We start from the raw sequence: 23,742 nt of genomic DNA on the forward strand, positions 1-23,742 counted from the left end.
ATGCATCACCCATGCTAAGGAAAAAAAAAGAAAACCAAAAGAAAGCACCCCCAACCCCCATTCTGTCTACACCCAACTGCACCCCCACAACCCCGTCCCTTCTTTCCACACCAAGCCGAACATAGTTGTATCTGAGGCGGGCTGCTAAATTAGATAAGCGGGGCTGTGGCGCAGCGCCCCTGATTAATAAAAGATGCAGTGCTCCCTGGGGATGGCCCCTCTGAGGGCCGAGCAGAATCTACCCACAGACAATGGAGTTTGCTGGCACACAATGAACAGGAAATGGAGAGAATAAACCAATCATGGAAATATAACATTTAAAGCAGGACTATCCTGTGACCCTCTCTAGCATTATGCATGCATCATAATAGATAATAACAAATGTTGGAAGTGAAAAAAGAACAAAATATTAATATATTCATTTATTTTGAAAGAATATCCTTCTATTGACATATGTTGGATAGACAAGCAGAGGTCCTGCTGTTTTAGGATATTCAGGAGAGCCAGTGTTGGGGAGTAACGGAATACATGTACCGCCGTTACGTATTTAAAATACAAAATATGAGTAACTGTATTCCGTTACAGTTACCGTTTAAAAAGGTGGTATTCAGAATACAGTTACTTTGTTGAAATAAATGGATTACACTGCGGTACTTTCCTGTTTCATTTTGTCGCGGGTCAGGAGTGTTTGGGTTTTGTTTGACAGCTATGTTCTGTTGTTCCAGGCGGCAGCGTTACGGTTGCCATGGTTACAGGGCGACGCTCTCTCTCTCTCTGCGACTGTGTGTTTCCTGGGTGAGAGAGCGCCTTTTCGTTGTTGTTGTTGTTGTTGTTGTGCTAAGCTAAGAGGCAGAATGCTACAAGCATAGCTCTAAAGAATGTAGCATCATGGGCAGTGTAGTCCGTGTTGCAGGGAGAATGGACTGCCATACACGTTATGGGTCTGTGAGCGCGAGGAGGGAGAAAAGGGGGAGTGGAAAGGTACGAGTTGTCATCGAGGAAAAACGGGAGCTGGAAGCATGTAAATATAATAATAACCACTTCAGCCAAGAAGAGTGCCTGACGAGCCCAGATGTAAGTAAGCTATTAAGACTCGACTGTACACCGTGTTCATGTTTTCCTCCAAAAACAATAAGTTTCGTTGGAGCAGCCTTTCAACGCCTCTCTCTGTCTCTCGCAAGAAAAGTTGACCCACACAACAAAGTAAAGCTATTTTTCGGCTACGAGCCGACAGGGACCCCGCCGTATTAGTCAGAGGTCCCTTTACTACAGTTTGGAGTCGCGGACCTTCAGTAACAGTAATAAATCACACAGCAATAGTACATTCACGTTGTTGTAAAAAGCATGATAATATATTAAGTAATCCAAAGTATTCAGAATACGTTACTGTCATTGAGTAACGTAACGGAATACGTTACAGAATACATTTTGGGGCATGTATTCTGTATTCTGTAATGGAATACATTTTAAAAGTAACCTTCCCAACACCGAGGAGAGCATTTCCAAGTCCTTTAGCAGAAATCCCGCATGGTCAGTGGCTCTTGCCACAAACAGTGCACATTTAAAAATATACTTTTTAAAAAATATTATTTTAAGATGACCAAACTATGAAATATGGGACAGAACCTTAATCGCTGGTGTCATTTGCTTTCAGACTCTTATTTGAACAGTGATAACATTGCTTTTTGTGTGTAAATCACGAAAGACTCCTAATGAATTCGGAGACAATCCTAAAACAAGCTCAGATGTAGACAATTAGAACAAATTGTTGCTTTATTTTTTACATTTTATTTTAATAATGATGTAAAAACAACAACAACAACAAAAAAAAAAAACCCCAGTCTAAATAAAGTCAGCCAATTAATGCATGTTTTAAAATCCTTTGTTTTTCAAGCCTTGTCTGCAGTTCACACTTGTCAATAGTTGGATATAGTTAAGTTTAATTTAAGCTAAATATTAAACATGTTTTTCTTTCAGTCGTATGAGGTTCTGGTTATTTTACTTTTCAAAAGAGCAACATCTTTTGTAGCTCTAGTCATAATGTTGGATATGAAACAAGTGCCTGCCACATTAATATGTAGGGCTGTATTTTGATTCATTTACATGTTTTTTTAATTATATTTAAAATTATTTTTAAATATAGCAATTGATTGGGTGGGGTTAACAGTAAAAAAAATAGTTATATATTAAGTCTAGTTATTTTCATAGAATACATTTAGAGAATTTGCTAAATGAGAGAAAAAAATTGTACTACTACATGTAGTTAGCTGCTACAGTTAATACTTAGCACATATTTTGTCACATGTTTCATGGTTTAAAGAAAGACTGTCATCTTGGATTTTAGTTTTTGCGTACACTGCTGGTCCACAGAAGTACTCCTTTATAACAGCACAAGAACGATATGAATGTAAATATTGTTTACCTGCAGGAGAGTGTGCAAAAAAAATGCTCAGCTACCTTTCACACCCACATCGTGCTATCATGTCATTGCAGTCTTACATCAGTTCCATTCGCATTTGCCATCTAATCGCTTTGTTACCAGGAGAATATTATCCCTCTCACTACTCATGTTTATAAGACAGCCAGCAGTGATCCTGTTGCCTATGGAGACCACTGAAATCAAGGCTATATAGCTATCAGTGTTTCCTTTCAAAATTTGTCCTCTAAATTGTGCATTTAATGCTGTTCATACGAATACTTACATAATAATACAAAAGCATCCCCTTAAACCCGCCTTTCTAACGCCGACAGACGGGTTTACCAGGCAAATGCAGGGCTACATCACCACTAAACAATCAACATGAATCCATCAGCACATAGCCTCTTATGTGCGCATGTGCACTCCTGCTTTAGCAGACGTGTTTCTCCTTTCCTCTGTGTTAGTGGTGATCCATGTGATTGCAGCATGGATCATGAACACTAAAGCATTTATCTTTAAATAACCTCCATCACCCCCGTCGCTACTGAACAATAGCGGGACGCTTCTAATTTTCTGCACTGTAATGGTAGTCATATTGAGATGAAAAAGGTCAGGGGTTGGCTTGCGAGGTTCTGATTGGTTTGGTGTGTCACAGTTCCCCCGGAGGAAAAAAAGGTGGAAAGTGATATTTCACTAATTGAACTGTCCTACAAAAGACCATTTGAGGTGGTGCGTAGAACCAGTTCTGTAATGATCCACCAGTAAAAGACTAAACAAAAAAATTTGATTGTGAAGTCTTGCGTCAACAATTTGTGCTGCTTTTCCACGATCAGTGACACACAGCCTATAGTTTCCCACAAATTGTATTTTAAAGTTTAGTGATTCAAATTACCTCCCACCACCTAAAACCAGCATGGATTGATGGGTTTTCTTTGTGCATATGTATGTGAATGTGCAGTTTAACCTGCCTTTGACCTTCATGTGCTCACATGTATTCTCTGAGCTACTGTTATAAAACTCTGCATTGGGCTGTTTTAAAAGGGAAAACCATTTCTTGTTGAAGTAGATAATATAAGGTATTATGCACTGATTCCCCTCAATCCTCAAGCTGTTAGAGTAGCTGCTCCAGTCACATGCACCTAATTTAGGACATAACTCATGCATTTATATACTGTTTGATATTATGTATATTCCCCAAAAGGGTTATGGATCAGCAACAGTAAGGAAACTTGTTTGTTTGTCATTTTTTTGTTTTGTTTTTCCCTGCTTGTCAGCTTTTGCATAATCTATTTGGTGAGGTGTCTACATATTTTTTTATTCCAGCCTGAAGACCAAATGCATCACATATTATGCACTGACCCAAACTGCATTTGCCAAACAGCGATTCAGCCAGTGGGAGTGGTCTGATCTTGTTGAGGAAGCTGCCCTTTAAGGTCATTACAATGGTCATGTGATAGGCTAGCAGAGCCCCCTGGGCCATATGACAAACCGAGCTGCCAGGCCGAGGTGTGTGTCAGGGGTGTTTTTCCACAAAGCATTCCATAAAAGTGTAACTGGGCTGTGTTTGCCCTTTCCTCCTGCTATGCGTTCAGCCAACAGGCCCCTGAAGATCTCTTAAAAAGTGCTGATCCAGAGAGCTGGGTTGGTGCTCTTGTAATCCTTCTAGCTCTGCTCCACCTCCCTTCACATTCCCACCCTCTATAGCTCCTGCATCTTCCCTCACATTCCCTCACTGTCTCCTGTGGATGCATTGCTCTGGTGTGAGCGAAATAGGTGATTGGATGACGAGGCTTGCTTGGGCCCCAAGCTAATTACCACACATGAGAGCATGACTAAATAAATCTTAAGTGCTGCTAATTGCTTGGCAGTGAAAACAATAACTGCGGTACTTGCCCAGAGGCTCTGGCGTAGTGAGGGGCCGGGGCACTGGGGACCGGGGGCCCTGGCACTGGGCCAGTAGAAGACACCAGTCCAGCGCCTCACCCGCTCTGCCGTCATGTTAAAGTCACACACCACTTGGCACTGTCGCTACATTCGCCATCTGCCCCCACAGCCACCACTGAGTCTAACACTAACACACTCCCTACAGCCCTCATCAGCAAAGAATAACGCATACATGACAGGCACAGACAAACTCAGTCTGTCTGTGGAGCCATCATACATCACTGCATTAATAAACATGAATTAGTAATGGCACAATTAGATGGGGTTGTTCTGACATTTACTGGTACAATAATGGCGTTCTCCTCTCTGCAACCCCCTTTAGCCTGTAGTGAAGCACCATCAGATGCAGACATTTAGATGTGAGGGGTTAAAAGGGTAGAAATGTCCCTGCCTGTATTTTTTTTAAATCAGAAAGATCTCTATCAGTGTTGTGTGTTTATATTTTTATATTTATGGTCAGCTAATTATACTGGCTAAAAACGTGAATTCAAATCCTGCTTTGGTTTGGCTTTATTCTTTCTTGCTCTCTTGCCATATGTATATATGTATTTAAACAAGTAATTGTGTGTCTGTGTGTGTTTCCCTGTAGGTTGCATTCTGTGAGTGAAGAACACATTTGGTGTGGCCCAAAGGTACGTTCAACACAGACATACTGCCAGACCTAAAATACTGAATGTGACATGACAAAGTTTTTAGCTTTGTCACAACACTCAGCAAAGATAAATGCCACAATTAGCACAGTTAATTTAGCAGATTCTCTGCACTTTCTGACAAATGTTGTGCGACTGTGTTTTCAAGTAGTCTTCATTTAAAGTCAGTAAATGTTAAAATACTGTCCCCCATAAAAAGACTGAGCCAGTGCAGTCATTGAGCACCACTATATACTGGTAAATATGTACACTATCGAGTTGTTTGATAAAGCACTCTTCCAGGATTGATGCTTTTATTTAATGAAAAATTATAAAACTAACAAAACATAGCTTAACATGGATATTATGATCAGTTAACATGTGTATGTGCAGAAGATAAATATGCCTTATTTTTTAACACATTTCTGAAATAAAAATATTGCTTAGAAACACCTGAAAATATACCAATCAAAACACACAGTCGGTTGCAGATCTTGTAAGTTCGTAGGTATCTACATTTTTTAAAATTTCCTTTGATACTCTTTTTTTATGGACACTTTATTCCATTTTTAATTATTTTATTTGTTTTGCTCAGAGATGAATGGGGTTCGTAGTGATCTTAGTGCCACATTTACCTTCTGCCACTTCCACATCCTCCTTTTCCCTGCTAAACAAGTCTCTTCTCATTTGTACTGTCACTCTTCTGCAGTGTTTTACAGCTTTCCCAGGGGACTCGTGCGCTTTTGTTGGCTTTTCTGTGTACACACACAGCCTAATTGGTTGATTAGTTCAGGTTGACTGCCTTGTTAATTGAATAGTAATTTAGATTTGATGTGTTTAATGAAGACCCTAATTTATTGTTTGGCATTCGTCCAAGGATTTGTTTTTGACAGTAGGAATCAAACGAAAAGGATAAAAGGAAACAAGGAAATGACTGCAGCACCCCAGTTCTGCTTTGATAGCACATGAATTATATCTTTGAGAGAGTTGATATGGCTTAAGTGTTTATCTTCCTGAAACTAAGCAGATATGGACAAAAGGAGAGTAACAATAAAAGTAAAAGCTATTGGTTAATTGTTCTAACCAATAAAAGAAGATGGATGGATGGATGTTTATGTAATTATGATGAAACATTGTTTAATGGGTAAAACTCTAATTTTGAGGCTGTATCGATCAACTCCTGGCTTAACTCTCTTAGGTCTTAGGCTTTGTTGGTTTATGGCACAAACTGATTTATTTGACAAGTAGGTAATGCAAATGTAAGTGTGCAATTTATAACCTTTGCAACTGCTTTCTTTCGTCCACTTTTTTTTAGCCAGCCAAGGTTGTTGACTAATCAACTTTAGCTTTGCATGGGCAAACAAGACTTTCATTCATTTGAATGGTGCCAGGATAGTGTTTCAGGAAGGATGCCAACATAACAGAACAGGGCTGTTTGCTGAATGACGACACAGTCATCCAACAAGGCATTGCACTGGCCAGTCAAACAAAGGCTAGCACACAGTCTTGTTGCAGTACTTCAAAACATGCAGCTTGTAACTGTACTGTAAAGCCTGTCTTTCCTGTACAGCGTTTTGCCACATGATATGGTACACCACCTGCATTTGCTGTACTGTATTTTCACAATTATATTAGTGCAGTAGTACCTTAAACATGCCCCCACCAGTGCAACCCCCAGTATTGTTCTAACACAGGTCCTGAATCTTTGCTGTTTGCCACTCAAAAAGTTCATGTTAAGAATATGGACATTTATCTTGAATAAATAGATTATACTAGTTTGCACTGTAGCTTTATATTTCAGATTTATTTAGGTGTCGTGATAATTAGTCACTTTAGGGACATTTGTTTATATTAACACATATGTCAGAGACCTGTGACAGCTTTTTTGTTTTGTTTTTTTCACCCCTAAGCTGATCGAAACATTTTTACTCAAAGCACTATGGATGGCAGTGGTTAAAATTGCTTGCTGCTGCTGCTGCTGCTGCTGGACATGTAATGTGTGCATTACGTATATTGACAAAGTCTGATACAAGTATTCTCATCCTGGTGTTGCTAACTTTCCTCTCATCATCTGAATGTCCTGGTTACCAATACTCCATCTGCTTTTTGAAATCCAGTTCAAGTGTGATACAAGTAGTAGCTCAGAACCAAACTCTGCCACAATATATAATCCCTCAACTGCACTTGTCAAAAAGTGTAATCTGTTTGAAGTCATATAAAATCACCATAGTGAAAAAATGTATTCATTCATACATGAAAGTATAAAAGTTTACAAAATATACGTTTATACATTTGTGATTTAATTTTTTCCCTCATTAGAAAATGGCATAGATTCATTGAACTCTGTTGGGAGCCACCCTGACACCCTGTCCAGAGCAGCATACTGTTAAACAGATTTGTTTTAGTGTGAAGAAGTGCTGCCACAGGTAAGGGGAAATAGTCCCACAAACATAGAGAGACTTATATTGTTTTCTATGTTTTTAAATTCTTTTTTGCAGTTTATTAACAAAATTACATGTGCCTTTTCCCTTGGTACATCACATTCATTTGTCAAGTCCAACTGATTTTTCACAACGAGTGAACCTGTAGAGCGTAGAGGCCTCTTTCTGTTTTTCCACATCAGGACTCCAGTGCATAGTGAGTTCATGAGTATCAATGAGCATTTATCTCCTCTCAAATACTCAGTTATGTGCAAGATAGTCACATTTAAAACCAATCAATGGAAACTTAATTTCCCTTTAGATTTGGAGGATGATCCCAAAAGCTTTTGGCTCCTCCTCCTGCAGTGCCGTTTGTGGCCTTAAATCGATCATTAATTTTCGCTGGTGAGCTTTGTCGACTAAGTCCTCTCTTCTGTAAAATTTCCACATAATTAAAATATTTTTTAAAAGTCTATTTAATCCAATGATCTGTAAAAATGTGAAAACTAAAATCCCAAAGACAGCTATATCCGCACCACTTAAAAATTGCGATACTGCAAACTGTTTTCCATAGCATACACTATCTTCATTCAGCCATTTTGATTTTTAGAACTGCATTGTTTCTTCCTATGTGGGTGTGTCCAAGTTGCAGACTTTTACTTTCCAAGAGGTCCAGGATTTCCCAGGAATATCCAGTTTTGATTTTGCTGTATCACCTGAATTCATGACAGCTCTGTGTGCTGGGCCTTCTTTGTCACCAAGGAAAAGTACCGACCATTCCAAGTACTACTTTTCAAAGAGGAAAAAAAGGTAGGGTGTTCCTGGAAAAAACAAAGAAAAGAAAAATACAGTTAGTAATAAATAAACTAAGCTCGGCTTTTCTTTGTGGAACATCTAATTAACTTATCAGCAAGATTCCTCACTTCTCCACAAACTCAGTCTCTTTGAACCTCATGCAGTCATGCACACTTATACACATGCAACAACCTTAAAGTGCTACATACTACAGCAGGCCAAACTAGTGCAGACATTAGCCACCTTGGGTGTTGGAGTCACCCCCTTTCGTCCATACATGTACACATTTCTTCACACTATTTCTACCCTTCCGTCACTTACCCGCAGTAGTCATTAGTCGCCCTTATCCCTCCCTTCCCTTAACGAGAAAGCAATTACCATTGGTTTCTCCCCAATCCCAGCGGCCTGGCAGCGTTTTCCAAAATCTTCCTTCCACCTGCCTTCAGCTCTGCATCTGCTTCTCTCTCAGATTCCCTTCTCTTCCCTTGCACCTCTTCTCCCTTTCACTGTAGCTGCAGACTCTCTCTCTTTCTCCATCCTCTCTGCAGCCTCTCTCTTTCGCTCCTCCCATCTCTGAGCTCTAGGCTGCTCTGGGTTTTAGACGGATCACTCTCACAATGGTTGATCAATACAGGTATTGATCCACTGGCAAAATGTTTATAAAATCATTCTGGGCAGCTGCGGTGCAGCGGGGAGGGTAGGCGGGGCGACAAGAGGGCCAGCGTGCCATGCCATTCGTCTACAAGAGAACCAGCGTGGACCTGATTGGCTGTCTGTCCGATGCCTTGCCAGGAAGAAGGCTGGCATAGTGTGCATTTGTGTGATTGTTGCCTGGTATAACACAGCCTTCCCTAGCTTATGCTGCTAAACGTCCCAGACCACCAAAGGAGAGTAGAGCTGTTTAACCCGTTCGGCTTTCGATGTCGACTGCTTGGGAAGCATTGGCATCAGCAAAGAAATTAATTTGCATAAATTAGCAAGCTGCAGGCAACACCAGTCTAATGATCCACTATCATCTCACTCTTCCATCCTCCCTGGGGAAAAGACTCTTTCTATTTAATACCACCCTGCTTGTCTGCATGTCCGCATGCCCACTCTGGGAAATATGCCAACACAGAAGCCTTGTGTCTGTTTCCCTTACGCAGAACAAAACACTTACAACGCCACAACTCCAAATATTAGTAAACACGAGGAACTAATAGGTTGCCGATGTGGGGAACACCTATTCACAGCATGTCCCTCTTCTACTGTGAAGAGGATGATGTAAGCAAGCCTGGGGACAGGACTTCCCCTTTGATTCCCTCCAGACTCTCACACTTTGATAAATAAAAGAGTTTTCCAGTCCTTGTCGATCTTTAGCAACATTAGCAGCGGTACGTCAACAATAGCAGGCTTCTGTGTTTTTGCATTTAAAAGCACGCTGTCACTCAACTAGGGAACACTATACTGTTAGACCGGCCAGCTCAAACACTTAAATACTTCAGCGCATTGCAACCGTAGATTCAAGTGGCATAGTTTATCAGTGACTTTGTAATCCAGGGAGGGGCTTTTGCTTATGTCTTGTTAAATGATGATGTATGAGATGTTTCATTGCACAGAGAATAAAATTTGCAGCGGGGAGCACAGTGCGGTGTAACTTTTTCCAGAGTCGCAAATCTTGTTGAATCAGACTAACATCTGTCAGCCATAAGAACAGGCAGTCGAAGTGACCGAGATTCAACCTCACATCTCTGGGTTGTGCGGCTTTGTCTGTCCCCCTCCCTCTCTGGCAATAACCCTGGACCCAGATACCCAAACGCTGGCCCAGACCACAATGCCTGGGCCTGCCCAAGTTCATCTTCTGTTGAGGAATGGTGTTAAAACTAATTGTGAGAGATTATTCTTGCCGCATTGCATTTTAATTAGCTCACTTCTGTTTGGTTCAATGTGGAAAAGACCTCTTGGATATTTTAGGCCATATCCAGTTGACTAACCATGGATTCCCGTGATTATGATGAGCACACATGCACATACTGTCTGTATGTGCATGTGTGCTCATCATAATCACGGGAATCCATGGCGTTCGCAATCAAGTGTCACTCACACATATGCTGGAGAAGGATAATTACTCTTAACACATCCACAACTAGCCACAGCCCATTCATTACCATAACATGTTGTAATGAAGTTTAATCCCTCATCATGTTGTCTGTGGTCGGAGAGTGGTGTGTGGCTGTTATCCTCCGCTCCAGATGTCTTCCAGGCTGTGTCTTTTTCAGTGCTGTGCTAGACTTAAGACATGGCATTCAGTCCACCACCTTTAGACATTCCCTTCATTTTTATCTCAGCTCTTTCTTTCTTTCTTTCTTTCTTTCTTTTACCCCCTTTTACTGTAAATTCATTTTGACCTCATCCATCTTTGTTTCTTCCCTCCTCCGCTATCCCATTTTTCACCTTCTGTTCCTTCTTCCACATACCCTCCCATCTCTACGAGAGTGTGTTATTTATTTCATCTGAATGCAGGGGCTCTTTGGTGCATGCTTCTCACAGAAATCAATTTCAGCTCAGACAGCATAACCAAACAAAGCACTGCACTCATTTCAGCACGGGCATAGATGTAACCCATCTCTCTCATTTTCTCCCTCCTGCTCCTTTATTGGAAGACATTTTGTTCTCACTCTGATGCCATTATGTCAATCACTGCAGACATGTGGTGATGTGTGAATGCAGCTACTAAATGAGCCATGGCAAGCAATGATCATTAGAGACTACAGAGTTTATATATGTGTTAATATATATGTCAATTTTGTTGCATATGATTGTCACCTTTCAGTCTGTGTGAATAAATGCAGGTTTTCAGTTTTTATTCAGTTTTATGACTTTTAGGGTGTGCGTGTGGGATGGCGTAGCAGTGAATTTTTTTCATTCATCATTCTCAGAATCTCCTTGTTCATACCAGACGACAACGCCGAGTGTTGGTAATAAGCAGATTTCTCTCAGTGTTGTATGAATGAGAAAGACTTGAGCTGCCCGCTCTCCTGTTTCCTTTTCTCTGCCAGCCATCCTCTTTGTACAGCCGTTGAGACCACCAGTTAATGCAGCTGCTGGATTGGCCTCTTTCCTTGCTCTGCTTTTATTGATTTCAGCCAGGCACAGAGACAGACAGAAAGAAAGGGCCTTTTCAGGAAGAAGTTAAATGGTCAAGTAGCGGGTGGAGGGTGGCTTTCACCACTTTATTGACGAGGTGGAAAAATGTCACTATTATGGAGGCCCTTGCAGCAGATAGCGAGCTGATTGGATGAGTGCCCCCAGGTCAGAGTGGAGCACGTTCCCCCTGCAGCCAAACGAGAGCAAATAAAAGGGCAGAGGAATCCGCTTGAACTGGAGGTGAGGTTTCTCTCTATCAGGCCTCTCTTTAGGCAACGTTTCTCAGGGTGTATGAGGCAAAGTGCTTGGAATTTGGACTGAGGGCCGGTCTCTGGTGGACTTCTTGCCTCTGAACTCTCTTCTCAAAGCGTTGTGGGTTTGCAAGATTTTATAGCTCTTGGGACTTCCATGTTTTATGTGTTACACAAGGCCGTGATACGCACAGATGTTCAACCTGCACTACACTGCCAGGACTGCAGCTTCATAGCAGGAGTTTAGAAAAGAGCGAGAGGGATGAATTGATGAGAAATGCTTGACGATTACATGGGTCACACAGAGAGGTGGTGTGCAAGGGCAGCCGCATCCAAGACACTGAAATCAAAAAGGAATTTGGCACAGTTGCTTATGGGTGCCCTACTGGCCTGGCGTGAGTCTATATTTGACCCTAAACTGAACATAGTTAAAGTTTTGCTTAACATACACGGGGGGCAGGAACACTAGGCTCACTGTATCACAAGAGAACAGGCAGGTGTCGCTCTTTTGACTGCCTCTCGTGTCAGACAAAAAGGATTATTCATGTATGAAAATTAAAGGGAAAAACGTGACGGGAGATTTAGAAAGAGTGACTGGGTGTACAGTAGTGCACTATACAAATGAAATTAGCTGTTGAATCGGACTTGTGACACTGAGAGCCCACGACAGAGATGCGACTGTGAGTCCTGACAAATGGCCGAAGGTTCAAATACAAGCCACTTTCATGCCAGGCCTGCTGACGTCAATCAGTGTAATTAGCCTAGCACATCATCTGGTTGGCTCCTCCTAGCAGCATAAGACAGACCTCTGGAAAGGTCAGCATGCCACAGCAGAGACAGAGCAGTGCTTAATCAGAGGTGAAATGGTTTCTTTCCAAATTGATTCCAGTTAGGATCAGACAAGAGTGTACTGTGTCGAGCCACTTAAAGACTTGAGGGAAAAGCGGCAGGCGCTTTTAAGGGGGCTTTTAAAACAAGACATTAACAAATAAAAACTGTTCTGGTGACATCTGGATCAGGGCCCAAAGAGCAGTGGGCCATATGAAAGATCTGTCTGTCTGTCTCTCTATCTTCATCTCTTTCTGGTCTCTTTCCCCTGTTTCACTCAGCTCTCTCTGTCTATCTCTTTATCGCCTTCTCTGCATGAGGCACAGTATACATTCACATGTGGGTGCACATACTCAGATGAACTGAGGAAACTCATTCTGTCTCTGCGGGGAACTTTGTCCCGCTACACTGTAAAACTTGCAAAATCACTTTTTCTAATGTTGACACAAATAGTATGGAATAAATATTTTGTCTTGGTGCTCACAAAGTAAACCAAGTACCATTAATGCTGCATCCCTGAGGCATTATAACTTTTTACACCCTCTTTAAAACTCTTTTTACAACAGGCATGTCACAACCATGTATACATAGAGGGAAACATCCGAGCCTGCCCGCACCCACACACAAGCATCTGCACACTGCACATTCACCAGCTCTCTTATGCTGAATGCATAATACATGTAATGAAATAATGTTTCCAGTGGGGATGGCTGTGGCTGGGGGATGGAGATGCGCGTTGAATATCAATGTGACTACCCCCAGACTCGCTGGTTCAATTGGTGTGATGGTGGGGGGTAAATGAACATGTGGGAGTAAGAGAAGCTTTATCCCTTTGCCCAAAGCTAAAGTGAGAAGTCCACACAGAAAGAGGATGGTCTCTTCTCTGGCTCAGTCAGTCATTATGAACTTGAGATTCATATGTTCTAGCTGGTGGTCTGCATGGGGTGGGTTTAGTCAGCTGGTCTAAAAGGAAACTACCAGCTCCTGAGTATCCATTGCCAACTAATAGCACAAAGACAAACACACAAGCTTAATGGCAGAGAGGAAGGTACTGTCCTTTATATCACGGTCAGTCCTTCCACAGAACATATCCAAGCTACACGATTTTGACCTATTCTGAACCACATACTCGCCACAAAATCTCAATGAAAATCAACTGAGAGACAAATTACATTTTCTCCCGTGCCTCACCTTGACTGACTCAAGTGAGCTCATCTGTTCCAGCTTGTCAGAGTGAAGATGCTGTGTCTCTGTCAGCCAGGGCTTTGATGTTTTAAACATTACCATTAATAATGTTTTCAGGATCAAAATTAATTTCTTCCCTACTATGTCCTGTTCTCTCCATTCTGTGTTGAAGCATGCATAAATCAAGACCAGCTACCTTTGTCTTGAAATTTTGAGGTCAGGAATTTGGGATGAGACCAATCCCGAATGTGGCCAAGTAGAGTATTCTTTGTGCGCATCTCTCAGTGGCGTTGTGTGTTTTGGCTGTGCTTTTTGCAGCTTCATTACGGGACTTAAGTAGTCGTGTTTTTGATACTTGCGCCGAATATGTGAACTTGCAGCACAGAGTGTTACTGCATAGTGCAACAGTCTGTGTGTGAGTTCATGTAAACTGTCGGTGCTTTGAGGTACTTTTCCGTGACCTTTCAGTGTAACGCTCAATTTTAAGGAGGGGCTGCTGTATGGTCTAGAAAGCATGAACCTTTGCCCAAATTACTCAAACGTCATTCAGAGATGTCTATGTTTTTTACTACAAAAGTTGTAATATTGGAACTGTCACTGAGTTGGCTTTGGGTTGTCGTTCAGTGCAGGATGTGGCAGCTTTTGAATTAGTCTGGATTAGACGCTAGAGAAGTATTTTTGTGACTTCCAGATGTTCTGTTATCTATAATTCCCAGCTGTGTTCTGAGAAGTTAAATGAGCTCCAAAGTTCCTGTCCAAGTTCTGTTATACTCATCAAACTCAGGGAAATGTAATTAGTGCCTATTTGAGTTCCCATCGCCTAGCAACTCCCTCCTAAATAAACACAAATAATTCCCTTCCATTTTCATTTAGCCACACCTCTTATTTGCCAAGCACCTCCTCTCGAGTGGCTCTGGCCATACCCTTACTCTGGGGCCCTGCAATGTGAAGACAGGGTGAGGAATGTGTGAAGCATCCAAGGAAACATGAACTGCTATTTTCCCACAAGTATGAAAAAACAGAGGCTATGGTGGAATCTTTCTGACGCAGTCAGCTAGTGGGATGGCTGCTGTACATTTGGGATTTGGACAGAGGCTCAGGTCAGGGTGTTTTTAAAGCTGTAGTCTTAGGGCTTAAAGATCTAAGCTGAGACTGTGTAGGTGAGAGAGAGCTGCTGAAGAGGTTAAAACCTGATGAGTAAACCTGGATGGAAAGATAGCAGCAGTTGCTGGATAGCCTCTTTTGGGAGCGCTCCTGCTATTTCATTTTTAACAGCATCTGTGGGGCAGCCTATTAATTGTTTGTTGGCCAAACCATCATTAAAAAAGCAGACAGCAGGGTGGCTTTTACCAAGATGTGAGTGGGAGCAGAGAGCTAAAACAGGAGAGAGGATCACTGAAGAGGCCCCAAGAGGCCCTCATAGAGACCCACATGTTTACCACGCTACCGTTGGCTCTGTAATTCCTCATACATTAAGACACAAGGTTGAAAGGAATTCCCAAACACAAAAACAGAGAAAACTTCAATGAGTTTTTCTTTCCTGATCTAATTATCGCTGCCCCCATAATCGCTGTTATATTCATCATAGTGCTCCGTATTTATGGGGTCTGTTTTCATCATAGTAATAATGTCACTCTGGAATTCCCATGCAGAAGGAGAGAGAGAGAGAGCGATAGAAAGAGACACACATCAGAGTATTTCCACTATAGTAGATGCAGCCAGATATTGTTTGAAGTTAAGGAAGCCACAACAGGAGGACCACTCCACCTCCCTGCAACTGTCCCTTTATTTTGTCTGCACTATCCCCCCCGCTGTGGAGTCTACATATAATCTGTGTTGAGTTCAGCCACTACTGATCCTGGTCTTGGTGTAGACTGCATCCTGGAGCTGGCAGTGAGCCTACTTGTGTGTCTAAGGCCCATTTGAGTTTGGAAGCCCACACAAACTTATTCGTCTTCCTTTCTTCTGTTCACATTTTGCAATTTCACTACATCAAAAGCCAATTTCTTTCTTTCTTTCTTTCATTCTTTCTTTCTTTCTTTCTTTCTTTCTTTCTTTCTTTCTTTCTTTCTTTCTTTCTTTCCCCACAAATCAGACTTGTTTTCCCAATCCTTCTCTCTCAGTTCTCCATCTCTCACTGCACCCCTCCACCCCGAACTCCCTCCAATTCCAATGGAGCCCACTACCTTCTGTTCTCTGCCCCCACAATGCTGCTCCCAGTATTTGGATATATATTTAACACCCACATGTGAGGCCTGGTGAAAGTGCCTGGGGAATGGAAAGGAAAACAAGCATGCCCTCTCTCCCGGCCCTTTAGTGCTGGCCTGCTATAAATACCTCCGGGTGGCGCGCCAGTTCCAGCACCAGTGGCATGGGAAACTCTCTCCCTCCTGTAGCCCATTGCTTGACCACTCAAGTCCAGTCTGGGAAGGCTTTAGTCAGTAGGCTGCCCCGAAGGGTGGACGGGTGGGTAGATGGGTGGTGAGGTGTGTTGAGTGTGAACGGTGTAGGGAAACAGTATGGAGCTCTGTATGTAGCAGTGATGGTCTTCCTGTTTGTTTTGTCTGCATCTCTGAGGAGTATCCCTGTGTCTCTTCCCTTTCTGCTGCACTGTCATCTTCCTTTTCAAAAGGCTTCATGTATACTGCATTTATGCTGTTTTGCCTTATGAAGATTGTATGAATATGTGCTTTTCAAACTGTTAAAAAAAAGAGATCCCCTTTTCTTCACTGCGCTGAAGCGTTTGTTATGTTACTCCCCCAAAAATTGATTTAGACTTTTCAAAGGTTTGTTCTTCACAGTGCTGTCTCCCTGTGTCGATGCACGACAGGCTCAGCTCATATTTTCAGAGTTTGAGGTAATAGTTTTAAACTGACAGACTAAACATCTCTCTCCCCAGCTGTTCCACTTCTACAGAGTAAATAGTTTTAGGTGCACAAACGCACACGTGCACGAGCTGAATGACTGTCTCAGTCTAATGATTTTTTTTCTTTTTTTTTGATTTGGGGGGTTTCTGGAGAATTTGCTGGATTTTCACTGAAAGGATATGAATGTGGGCGCTCGCGGGTCACTTTCTTATCATTACAGCCTGTGCGTCTTTGAAAAGCAGTTATCCATTATAGATGTATACAGTAGATGCAAAGCAGATACTATGCTTGCGCTGTGCTAGTTCACATATTGTTTTTTTGGGGGGGTGGGGGTGTTTTAGGCCACTGAGAGCTCATGAATTAAATGCCTGTGCTGACTTAGATTGGGCCTGTTCCAGCATCAACTAAAAAGAGGTACTTGAGATCAAAGCTTTTTGTTTGGTCATTTAGCATGCTGAGTCTACAGATTAAATGTCTTTGTTGTTCCTTTTTCCTCCTCACACCTCTTAACATTCTCCCCGTGTCTCTTTTTCTATCCCTCTTTTAATACTCTTCTTTTCTCTCTCTCTCACCCCTACAAGGCTCACTTGTTATTTTTTCGTACAAGGTCCTGTAATTAAGTTTGACATAAGCACAGGGATTAAATATGTGGTTGAGGAGGGAGAGAAAGGAGCTCTGTTACAATCTCAAGGCCAGCTGTAAAATGGAACCAGATTGCGACACTTGGAGTTGGAAAGTTTGGGAAAGGAGCTTCAGAGCACAGCCAAGAGACTACTGAGACTCTGGCCAAAAAGGCTAATATTAAAAATCCTTAGGCAGAAGACTAACACTCAGTCCGATCCAATGATAATTTCTTTTTCAGCTAAAAGATTGCCATCACCTCCAGCTAAACGTTAACTGTTGTCTGTCCAACCAGATGACTGATAATTTCACCCCAGCCAAACTCTGCTGCCAAAATAACACCAGAAAGCTAAATACTGCCTAGTTAACTGCACATTTACAGCCTATGACCATAATGTATTGTTTCCCTTAACCGCAAAACAACTAATTTGTCTGCCAGTTTATATTTAGTTATCAAAGCCAATAAACTACACATTCGTATTAAAACCAGATGGTATAGTCACATGTTTTTATAGGTGCATAAGCAGCCAAATGAATTTTACAAGTGAAGAAAAAGGAGCTCACCCGTTACCTTTTAATTATAAGAACGGAAAAGTGATTGTAACTCTAAAGCACAAATGCAGCGGGGGAAACTGTTTCACATGCTATCACTCAATCACTGACACCAAATATAGAAATATAGGCTAAGATCAGCCCCCAGTGCACCGAGCGTGTCAATAGGATTTTCTTCTGTTCTGAACTCTGAGAGGTCTCACATGGAACTTTGCATTCTTAAATAACTCTGGCAAAACGCTTTAATCTTAATGAGTCTGAACAGCAAATCTCTCATCTGCAGCAAAAAGGATTAGGAATGCAGAAAAAAAGACTGCCGTTCCACTTTGATGAATTGTGTTTAGAAAATCCCTGGGCATGAAGTTCCCCCAATGAACAAAGCGTTAGGCGAGAACGGATGCTTTTAAACAACACAACTTATCTGGGAAAAACAGAACATGTATTTAAGTGAAAATACAAAAGCAGAGCTGATTCGACTCCTCTGCAAATGATAAAAGTGACTAAGTTTTTTCTTTGCTTTTTTTCTCTCCTCAATCCACTCAGCTACTTTTGGAATCAAACCTGGAGTAGCTTTGCACAAATTACGTGTATTGTGTTTTCAGTGCTTCATCAGTGTTTATTTATTCCCCGTGATGCCTTCTGACATTGTTAAGAGTAAATAAATGAATTCATAATTTTTCTTTCACCTCTTGGTAAAAGTTCTTGAAAATGGCTGATGCGCTGATGAAAAAGGAAGCTGATGAACAAAGACAGTTAAGTGCCAAGAGGTGTTGCTTCCAAAGCCGCGAGACTCTGCTGCTTCCACTGTAGTTTGCTGTGGTTTTCCTCATTGCCACCAAACTTTTTGAGTTAAGCGTGGAAGCGTAGTTACTTAAGTATGCTATTATGCAGAGGTGTTTATTTGTACTTGATTAATACATTATTGATAATATGTTAATGTAATCCAAATCAAAGCAGTTCAGCATTTACTTGATTAATTATTACTCTGTGGTGTAATTCCCCCAAACAGTCTCTCTGAGTGGTATGGGTTAGAGCAGTAAGCCTCTGGCTAGTTCAGACTGCTCAAACTACAAAGAGCCTCACTGCACTGGGACCTGCTCTGGGTTCCCCCTTTCCAACTCTCCACCCACCACCCCAAATGCCTCCAGGCCTTTGGAGATCTACCCTGGCTGATGTTTGCTGTATTTATTTTACCTTTCCGTCCAAATCAACGCCTCCCTTTGTTTCTTTTAATGGACGTAGGAAAGAGATATTGCTGATCCAGGTCAATATGGAGCATATTAATGAAAAAACACCAGATACAGTAAATAGCCTCTTGAAAAAAACAAACATATCAGAAGGCTGCGCTTTTCTATTTTATTTTATTTTGTTTTATTCCAAGTGCATAGTTTTCTTCACAGCGCAAGTCTCTGTGTTGTAGAGACATCAGCGCCTTGTGTGTGTGTATGTGTGTGTGTGTGCAGCGTAGTGATAAATATTACCATGTACTTGACCTATATTGATCCCCCACTAGGATGTGTACCCACTCCACCACGATGAGCCTAAACATCTGGTCACCAGAGTGTTTCTTTGAATGACAGATAACATCTGGGAAGACTGCTGCTATCACAGGAAACAATGTTCCTATCTCCCCCTCCCCACCTTTCTGCCTCTACCCCCTGTCCCTCTTTCCCCTTGTCCTGCTCATAAGCACATCCCTCTCATTGATTTCCCATTAACCCCTTCTAGACTGTGAGTATCTGCCCACCCAGACAAGCAGACACCAGTGGATTGATTAACGACATAATGGCATCACTATTGCTGCCTGTTCTCATCAGTCTGACCAGGTCTGCAGACCGGCCCAGTCCATGTCCAGCTGTCTGTTGCAGTCGTCCACGTTTTTCTCCTCTTGTTATATTTTACTGTTTTCAGTCCCACTTTCCTTTATTATTGCTCCCTTTATGTTCCCCTCACTTCTCATCCACCTCAATCCTTCTGTTGTTTTTCTTCCTTCTTCCTTTTTTTCCATCTCTAACTTTGTGTCCTTGTGATCCTGCGTCCTATGCATCTTCTACCCCTCACGCAGCTCGCTGTTAATATTCACCTGGCATTCAGCCTCAGGGCACATGTGTAGAACCACCGTTTGAAACATGGTACTCGACGCTCCCGTTTGCTTTCACGATAGCATGATAAAACACACGTGTCTGTGCACAATACATCTCATCCTATGAACTGGCAGTTACATGCTGATTAGTGTCATTGAGGACAGTGTATTGGAGCTCATTCAAAGTCTGAGATGAACTGTGGCGCACACATTTAGTGGCGTCAAAAAAATAACAGTACAGCTTTAGTTGTGTTCGCCGTAAAAATGGAACGCTGGTTAAAAATTGCCCACTGATGAGACTGCAACGGATGGGAAAATAAATCGTAATATGTGTGGGTGGGTGTTTTGAGATCTATGTATGTTTAGATTTTTTTCCTTTTGTTTTTAAATAGACTGTCTGCTATGATATGCACAGTATACATACATAAAAGGACGCAGTATCTGTTTCAGCATGTATTTCCTCCTTCGCTTTGGCAACTGCTTTGGTGGCAAAAATAAAGTAAATGTGTGTTTGTTAAATTGTGTTTGTGAGCCACAACGGAGGCAAGTTAGAAAAAGCCCTTCATTTAAGCATGGCGTGCCTCCATCAGTCCCAGTCTCTGATGTACAAAGAGCCCAGAGGAAGGAGCTTCACAGCTGTTTGTAAACTATGAGAACAGGAAAGGTCAACAAAGTAATGCTGTGCGTTTTTTGTAACGCATTTTCATCTCTCTCTGTTCCATAGTGAGACAGCAGGGCTGCGCCCTGCTTCAGTAGTACTGGTGCATTTAAATTACTGTTCTTGCCTGAAGAATAATGGTGAAAGCATAACCCCATTGTATTCTTTGATAAATTCTGGAAAATGCATGGTATAAGCTGAGGAAGAGGCGCGGTTTAAGGGCACAATTGCCTTGCAAATCTACCATGGCAAAGTTTTTCTGGGGGAGAGAGAAAGAGACGGGGAGGAAGAGAGTGGTGAGAGGAAGGGGAAATGTGGAATTGAGGGTTGAAGGAGAAAGAAAAGTGAGAGGGAGATGGTAGGATCCAGCACATGGGTAGAGTTGTAGTTGGAGGCGGGGGGGTCTGCATTGCAGGGACATGTGTTATCTCTGGGTGCAGAGGTCTTTGTTTGCAGGGCAGAGAGGTATAGATTTCCTCTCCATGTCAGCGCCTTTATTTAGGGCTCAGCACAGAGGGGACAATGGCAAACTAATCCACTACTGAATCAGGATTAATATTCAAGCTGAAAATATTAATTCACAGCCACAAGGAGGAAATGCAGAATGTGTCAAAATACTCAAACAAACAAAGAACAAAAAAGCCAGAGATCCTTGACCAAAAATTCCATCTCGAGTGCATTATTTTACTGCGTCCTGCAGTCTCGTCTCAGCATTCTGTTTGATTTCTGTATTAATCTTCATAATGATTTTCTATAGAAGAGCGAGAGCTAGGGGAAGCTGAAGAGCTGCATGTTGTTTTTGGCTATTCTCCTCACTAAGCTCTGGATTTAAGATCTGGATTTGAATATTTATGATAGAAAATAATGGAGGTTATAAAAATAAGTCCCTGCAGAGCTGGGCTGTAAGTTATAGGGGTAAGCAATGCCTCCCACATCAAAGAAGCCTGGAGATGTTGGCCAGTAGTCTGCTGCCTGTTGAAGCCTATAGCTCTTCATCCCGACCAGCAGAGAGTCTGGTTCTGCTGAAGATGAAGGATCCAGAAGTGTCGCTCAGCATCAGAGTCCTTACGAGCCTCAAAACAACAAGAGAAAAGAAATCTGCCATTAGGGTGACATCACTTGACTTGTTTCAAATGTAGTTTCACTTTTTTGGAGACTGGAAACAAGTGACAGCATTTTTTCAGCAGCAGGTTCTAGTTTCAACATAATATCACTTGATCCAAAAAGATGTTTTAAACATGCTGGTTTGCATTTGAAACAAGTGACATTTTGCCTTCCATTTCCAGTTTTTCCTTCTTTCTTTTTTTTTTCTTGGAAACTTAGATGTTAACATTGAACACTAATGACAACATTATTTCGGAGAACTGTGGAAATAAAAATGTTCTCCATTGTTCTTTTTTTCAGTGTCTGAGCCTGAAAGCTTAGCATGAACATTCACAGGCTGGGTCTGAACTGTTTGACATAAACTGTATATTCAAACAATTTATATAATTTTTTTTATATTTAATTATATATATATATATATATATATATATATATATATTTTTTTTTTTTTTTTTTTTTTTTTTTTTTTTTTTTTAGGGGTGCAACGATACACAAAATTCACGGTTCGGTTTGGTTCGATACTTTGGTGTCACGGTTTGATATTTTTTTGATTCAAAAAAATGTTCATGCTTTTTTAATTTGTCATTTATTAAAATTATAAATATATATTTTAAGTCAAACGTACAGTTTTTAAATTTAATGTTGCTGAAACAACAAAGTAATAAAAAATAAATAAATCTATCTGATGGAGAAATCACTCATCTTTGGAAAAGAGAGTTTATTACAGAGAAATGGGCTCTTTCCAAAATAAAAGCTATACTATAAGCTTCTTCTGGGCTATATTCTCAGCAGCATATTAAACATATCAGGTCCCCATAAGGAGACTCATGTGCTAACGGCTGTCTAAATGACTCGGGTAAAGTTTGTAGCATGCGTGCTTGTTGTTTTTGTCTGCTTCCACTTGTCTTTGCACTAGGATGCTGTCGGAGTAAATGTGCAGTCCTATTCATTTTGTTCTCACTAGTGCTGTCAGCCTTAATCTGAAATGACGTTAACGCCACAACAGGGCAAATCTCCGTTAACGAGCTACCGCGGATTGCCTGGTGCGTGGGGCTGGACAGCGTCAACACGTTAACGAGCTAACTGCTAACGCAGTAGTTCCCACCCATGTAATTGAGCATTGCGTGGCACATCCGACACACTGTTTTACTTTTGTCCATGACGCGCTTACCTTCAGGGTCATACTTCACATGAAGACCAAAATAGTTCCAAAGGCCAGATCTGAATGAGGGTGAGGAAGGTTCAATTTGCCATGTTGCAACGAGCTTAGCATCTGTCTTGCTAGCTTGGCCTGCGCTCAGTGGATCTGCGCTCGACAGTGCAGTCTAGGCAGAGTAGTCGAACGCAGATCCACTGAGCTCTCAACACAGACAGCATGGTCAGAAGAAAAGTTGATCAAATAAATTAAAAATTTTGTATTGTTCGATACATATGCGTACCGAACCGAAAGCACTGTATCGAACGGTTCAATATCGATACGAGTATCGTTGTACCCCTAATATATATATATATGTATATACACCTTGTATAGTATTTTTGAATTGTTTTAGAACATTAACAGTTGTTATACAAACCATAACCCAAACACACACACAGGCAGTGTAATCCCACACTGGGGGGTAGAGGCCTGTTGTAAACCAGCCTCAAAAAACCATTGTGATGTTCAAAGGGACTTCACAGAGGCTCCAACCATTGATAAGGCCTAATGTAATGAGGCACTGTAAACTTCATCTTTTATACATGGCAACATAATGTGAAAGGTCATCTTATCTTAATCCTCAAATCTGCAGCATCCAGGCCCGTGGCCCCATTTCATGAAGTTAAAGAAATAATCTTAGAGACCACTCTGAAGACGGCCCTTATTATCTTCTCCGCAAGGTCCAATCAGAAGATGTCATTAGAGTGTACTATGAATGCACTGTAAGGAATAATTATTTCTTTTTTTTTTAATCGGCCCCAATCATATCATAGAATCAGCTGGACTGTGTGCTCATGGGGAGAAGCTTTATTATGTCCAGTGATTAATCATCAAGCACTACCTTATCCCTCTTAGACACACTTGCACACTGCAGGCATGGTTCATAGAAGGAAGATGGAAATGCATCACCTTCATCAGCATCCTGCTTACCTGATTTTTCCATTACTTTCAGTTCACCCTGTTATAAAGTAGCATACCGTCATCTTTTGCCCAATTAATGCTTTTTTTTTTTACATGCCTTACAGTCATGATTGGATTTTGTTTAACTTATTGATCTGATTC

At 41.5% G+C, this 23,742-nt stretch overlaps 1 protein-coding gene and 1 long non-coding RNA gene across 2 annotated transcripts in view; one reads left to right on the forward strand and one right to left on the reverse strand.

Annotated features, from left to right (window-relative positions):
- zfhx3b (zinc finger homeobox 3b) overlaps window positions 1–23,742 on the forward strand; it is a 235,508-nt gene that overhangs the window by 55,518 nt on the left and 156,248 nt on the right. Inside the window, exon 3 of the mRNA XM_085453684.1 lies at window positions 4,953–4,995. The gene's annotated coding sequence lies outside the window, so the exon portion shown is untranslated. The remainder of the gene's footprint in view (window positions 1–4,952; window positions 4,996–23,742) is intronic.
- LOC146718671 (uncharacterized) lies at window positions 5,290–10,143 on the reverse strand. The gene is made up of 2 exons (XR_014920086.1): window positions 8,586–10,143; window positions 5,290–8,233 (listed from the first exon to the last, which is right to left on the reverse strand). It is a non-coding gene; the product is annotated as an uncharacterized LOC146718671 (long non-coding RNA).

Source organism: Copadichromis virginalis, linkage group LG1 (genome assembly GCF_057382275.1).
Source record: "Copadichromis virginalis isolate Kocher_CV1m ecotype Utaka linkage group LG1, C_Virginalis_male_GT1.1, whole genome shotgun sequence".
Classification (NCBI taxonomy): domain Eukaryota; kingdom Metazoa; phylum Chordata; class Actinopteri; order Cichliformes; family Cichlidae; genus Copadichromis; species Copadichromis virginalis.